This window comes from Papio anubis, chromosome 1, assembly GCF_008728515.1.
Source record: "Papio anubis isolate 15944 chromosome 1, Panubis1.0, whole genome shotgun sequence".
In the NCBI taxonomy this organism is placed as follows: Eukaryota; Metazoa; Chordata; class Mammalia; order Primates; family Cercopithecidae; genus Papio; species Papio anubis.
In genome coordinates this window covers 213,688,124-213,694,003 of record NC_044976.1, presented here as the reverse complement: position 1 = coordinate 213,694,003, position 5,880 = coordinate 213,688,124, and the positions used below count along the sequence as shown (strand labels likewise).

Sequence of the window (5,880 nt, the reverse complement as noted above, 5' to 3'; positions counted from 1 at the left end):
AGCTGTAAATGAAAGCTATGTATTTTATCAGGAGCCATATGAATGAGCCACCTTACTGGTAATGCATGCTAATGATTTCATTAAGTACCATTAGGTTGGAATAAGAGGATAGAGCTGTAATCTTATTCTTTTCCTCATTCAAGGCCATAGGCACCACAGACCTTGGGACCTGGTGGCCCTTGTTCAGATGACACATTACTGTAGCCACTGGTTGGCTGCAAACTCAGTGGAAAACCATTTGCATTGTTTGGAAGGATGGATCCTGACCTTTTTTTCTTTTTCTTTTTCTTTTTTTTTTTGAGAGGGAGTTTCGCTCTTGTTGCCCAGGCTGGAGTGCAATGGCTCGATCTTGGCTCACCCCGCAATCTCCGCCTCCCAGGTTCAAGCGATTCTCCTGCCTCAGCCTCCCAAGTAGCTGGGTTTACAGGCGTGTGCCACCACACTCGGCTAATTTCTATTTTTAGTAGAGACGGGGTTTCTCCATGTTGGTCAGGCTGGTCTCGAACTCCGGACCTCAGGTGATCTGCCGGCCTCGGCCTCCCAAACTGCTGGGATTACAGGCATGAGCAACTGCACCTGGCCAGATCCTGACTTATATACAGGTACCAGGATTCCTTACCAGGTCCCAGCCACTGTGACAGATACTGCTAATTGTTCACCCAACATCTCTATCTCCCTCAGGCATCCTGACTTAGGGAGCCCAGTTTTATATAGGGTGGCAACACAGCTCACAGCAGTCTTTCTCAGCCTTTGTGCGGTTGATGGAATCCATTGAACACAGTCCGGTCTTGAGATATGGGAAGATGTCCTTGGAGAACATGGACTTTTTAAGTCAAAAGACAAAGCTTTACCAAGGGGAAGGTCTCTTTTCACCCTTTGCTCTTCCTCCTAGAATGCAGATGTCAAAATATACCAATGACATTCAGTAAATGAGATGGAAAGCCTGACGATGTTAAGAATAAGTGAGGAGTAGAAAGATGAAAAGAACCTGGGTCCCCGAGAACATCACTGAGCGCCAAACCTGCCCTGACTACAACCCCCACACTTCTTTCCTGTGTGAGAAAGAAAGCCCTAGTTCTTTCCGTTTCTATAGCAATGTTTTCTGTTACGTGTAGCCAAATGCATTCTTAACTGATACTAATCCAAAGAGAGGTTCTTCCAGAAAACCTGAACCAAAGTCACATAGTGATTTATTAACTTCTAGAAAATAGCACATTTTTAGCCTTAAAAAAATTCAGCTTAAAGAAAACTTTTCTTCTGCGTTTCTTTTTTTTTTTTTCTTTTCATACCAGGTAATTTCAGATATCAATATTTCAAGTGTGTGAGGAGCAAGAGTTCTATGCTTTTGACAATGTATTACTTCCGTCCTTCTATTATCACCATCTTACTGAAAACAGCAAGTTGACTGTGATATTTCTGCTTAGTGTCCCTGCTCTCTCTCTTGCTGCCAAAGCCCTTTGGCATTGACGGCTGAACAGCCCAGCACCCCACAGAAGATCCTATTACTTTAGTTTATATAGCACGACCTTGACCACATGCCAGATAGAGGGAAAGCATAAGGAACAGCATCAGACGCCCTTGTGTATGTTTTATTTATTTTAAAATGTCTTCATTTAATTAAGAAATAAAAATTGCCCATGTGTGTTTTAGTAGTCTTCCCAGAAACAGAACCAACTTTAAAGGGAGGTTGCTTGTCCTGAGACACCCAGAAACATCTTTAGCCACACTCCAGTGGAATGGTGATTTGTGTCAAAGTCCAAGTGAACCTGCCCGAGTCATTCTCCAGTATAGATGGGCCAGAGCCAGTCTTTGTTTCAACCTCAGTAATTAAATCATGTTGGCAGATACAAAGCAAGAACTAGAAAGTAGACCAGAATATTTGTATGGGCACCCAATAGACTTTTCCATCTGTATTAACTGTGAGATAACCCCAAAGTGGGACACATATCACCTGAAAATAGAGTACATGTGACTATTCCTGAAGTCATATGCCATCAAGTGCTGGGCCATGCATTGACCATAGCTTGGCGAGGGCTTAGGTCATGCACCACCTTGTGTTGTGTCTTGGCCACTGTCAGTGATATCAGCTGTTAGTCTCAAGATGGCTAATCCGGGTCATTAGGGTTTAAAGACTAGTTTCACCTGACTGGTCAAACAGGCTTTGTCGGTCCTGAAAAACCAGAAAATAGAACAAAAGTCAACAAGCATAAATCTTTAGTCCAAGGGACCAGAGGCGTGTTTGAGATAGCTAGAGGACTTTATCAAGGATTGGAGTGGAATTATTAATGCAACAGATTTTTCTAGAGCTTGCAAGTTTTCCTGAGCGCCTCTAGTTAAAGAATTCTAATACCCCTTTTGAAGACAGCCCATTTCAAGCTTACCTGACTAGCACTTCCAGATTTAAAGAGCTCTGCATCCCTTGCCAGGGAGCCTTCTACAATTGAAGGAGGAGACTAGCAGAGAATCCAAAAGTCCAGGGAGCCCTGATTTGGACAGACTGTCACCTCCTTGCTGCTTAGAGTGGCCCCAGTCCTAGAAGTCCTGGCAATCTACGCTGGAGACATGGAGAGAGCCACAGGATAAATCTGGAGTATTTTCCTGGAGCATTAATTCTGCTTGACGGTAAATAACCAAGAGCACTTTTAGGCTTAAACAGTATATTGTGGAGTATAATACAACATTTGCATGACATTTAAGAATGAACACAGGCTTTCAAAGAAGGCTGCCTTTCTGTTGGGTTATGTTAGGCACTCAGATTGACTCTTGTCTGTGCCAGTAGGTGCTCCAGTGGGAAAGGTTTGAAAGACTAAATGGGTGATGGTGCTTATCTTTCTCTGCCTAGCACTTTCCTGAACAAAGCAGGAGAGAACAAGGAAAAAAGAAAAGCCACTCAACATTTCATCCTCTGAAGAAAACCACACATGGCGTTTTGGGGGACATCTTTCAGGATACCTCCCAATGTATACGTTCAACGCCAGTATGTGGATTCTCTTTTACATAAGGAGGATCATACTTGTGTGCTTTATAACACACAGGAAACTTCTAAAATTTGCAGATCAGCTTGATTTAAGTTGACTCAAATAAATTAAGAGTTTCAGATGCCTACTCATAGCAAACAAGGTCACATACCAACGTGAATAGACAAAGCCTTTTACATCTAAGCAGAACTAAAGATTCTCTCTCTCTCTCTCTTTTTTTTTTTTTTTTTTTTTTGAGATTGGGTCTTGGGTCTTGCTCTGTCACCCAGGCTGGAGTACAGTATAGTGGTATGATCATATGATCATGTAACTCACTGTATCGTCGAAGTCCTGGGTTCAAGTAATCCTCACACCTCAGCCTCCTGAGGAGCTGGGACCACAGGCCGACTCCTGGCTACTGTGGCATCACCACACTTGGCTTTTTCTTTTCTTTTCTTTTTCTTTTTTAGAAACAGCATCTTGTTATGTTGCCCAGGCTGGTCTCAAACTCGTGGCCTCTAGTGATTCTCACTCCTTGGCCTCCCAAAGTGCTGGGATTGCAGGCATGAGCCACCGCACCCAGCCTCTTTCTTTTATTTTTAAAAACAAGGAATAGGATGTGTAGGTGCTCAATAAGTGATGGCTGGATGCATTCCAAGGCTGGAAGTTAAGAGGCCATCGTCCTCTAGGTCAGAAGGAACCTGTCGAAAGGAAAGGGCTTTCGAGTCTTTTTGGTTGTGAGGCCTGGACCTACCACAGCATCTCTTTCCAGCATATTGGTGGTTTCACCATTGCTGGCAGTCTCCCATGAGCCTTCAGGGCTAGGATGAGACTCTGGATGAAGAACCTAGAGAACTGAGCCCATCTTGTGAGCTCAGATGAGTGGAGCAGAGCAGGGAGGCAGAAGAGGCATCCATGGAGGTCCTGGGTACAGCTGCTGCCCGAATGGCCAGCGTGTCTATGCCAGGAAACCCAGCCTCAGACACACCTGCCCAGCCTGAGGGTGTGGGCTTCTTTGAGCAAAAGCTTTGTTCTGAGAGTGCCTGTGCAAGGTAGTTCGATAAACAGTGGCTGAACTTCAGATGGGGATTAAAGCCCCAAACCTCTCTCCTATGTGTACTGCTAGAGGGGACAAGTCTGGGCCTGCCCTCTGCTTGGATTTCCAGTGCCTACTAGAACTCTCTCTCTCTGTTTCTCTCTCTCTCTCTCTCACACACACACACACACAGACACACATGCACACACACACACTGCTTATACTACCCTGAGTATAGTTTGAGTGCCTAGAAATGAGGAAGCACACATCAGATTAAGATACTGGCCTTTGAATTGACTGGGATAGGGTCACAGCTCTTACATCTCTAAGCTGTAAGACCTTAGTCACCTTACTCAGCTCATCTGTAAAATGGAGAAACCAGCTCCCCAGGCAGTGAGAATTAGATTACACTCATGTTTGGCAAATGCCTTGCAGAGTGCCTGGATCAGAATGAGTGCTCCATAGATGGGAGCTGCTAGAAAAATCGACTCAAGGGCTCACCTCATCAAGCTCCAGACTTTTTGAGCTGAGAACTTAGTTGCTGTTAGGTGTCCAAACATACTTTCTTTTCTGTCTTTCTTTCTTTTCTCTTCTTTCTTTCTTTCTTTCTTTTCTCTCTCTTTCTTTCTTTCTTTCTTTCTTTCTTTCTTTCTTCCTTCCTTCCTTCCTTCCTTCCTTCCTTCCTTCCTTCCTTCCTTCCTTCCTTCCTTCCTTCCTTCCTTCCTTCCTTCCTTCCTTCCTTCCTTCTTTCTTCTCTCTCTCTCTCTCTCTCTCTTTCTTTCTTTCTGTTGACAGTCTCACTCTGTCACCCAGGCTGGAGTGCAGTGGCACGATCTCAGGTCACTGCAACATCTGCTTCTCGGGTTCAAGTGATTCTCCCGCCTCAGCCTCCTGAGTAGCTGAGACTACAGACGCATGTCACCACGCTCAGCTAATTTTTGTGTCTTTAGTAGAGATGGGGTTTCACCATGTTAGTCAGGCTGGTCTCAAACTCCTGACTTCAAATTATCTGCCTGCCTTGGCCTCCCAAAGTGCTGGGATTATAGGTGTGAGCCACCACGCCCAGCTAAATGTACTTTCTTTACCAATAGAAGAAGGTCTTACTCCTAGTTGGCCCACATTGAGTGGAGACACACATGTTCACACAGCTGCATACACATTGCTTGAAGGGTTGCCAGATCAGCATACCACCCACGGCAACAGTGAATAGGTAACAATTAATAACCCTTGACACCGTGGCCCCTGCTGCCCTTGCTCCCCAAAGCCTTCCTTTTTGGGTCTGACCAGTCCCACGGGTATAAGGCTACCCTCTCCCTTTTCGGTTCTCTATGTTGGTCTTGGCTCCAACTAGTCTCTGAATTCAAGCAACTAGGATCTATGCTTATATATCCCTGTTGGACTCTGGCCCTGCACATTGGTTAGGGGCAGTATAGCTTACTGGCTAAGAACACAGGATTTAGATGCAGACAGCAGTAGGTTTCAATTCCAGCTCTGCTATGAACCACAGATAAAACTGGGTGCAAGTTTTTTCAGCCTTTGCGCATCTCAATGTCCTGAACACTAAAATGGGGGTAATAATGATATTTAAAGGTTCTTTTTTTTCTTTTATCTACCATGCCCCAATTGTTGGATGAAAAGGGTTCTTACAACAATTTAAATTAGTAATCTTTATAAAGCATGTGATAGATACCAAATAAATATTAGCTATTATTAATTTTGTAAATTGTTGTATTATTAATAGATTTTTAAAATTAATTTAGTGCTAAAAATAAAATGTGACAGGACAGATGACTTTGGACTTACAGAAAGAAGAAACCAAGGGTCCACCTCAGGCTCATTCTTATTTTTTATTATGTATGTATGTATGTATGTATGTATTTATTTATT

At 43.8% G+C, this 5,880-nt stretch overlaps 1 long non-coding RNA gene across 1 annotated transcript; it reads right to left on the bottom strand.

The window, feature by feature from the left end:
* Window positions 1-495: 495 nt before the first annotated feature.
* LOC103880383 lies at window positions 496-3,313 on the bottom strand. The gene is made up of 3 exons (XR_641368.3): window positions 3,294-3,313; window positions 2,382-2,554; window positions 496-2,170 (listed from the first exon to the last, which is right to left on the bottom strand). It is a non-coding gene; the product is annotated as an uncharacterized LOC103880383 (long non-coding RNA).
* Between the last annotated feature and the right edge of the window lie 2,567 nt (window positions 3,314-5,880).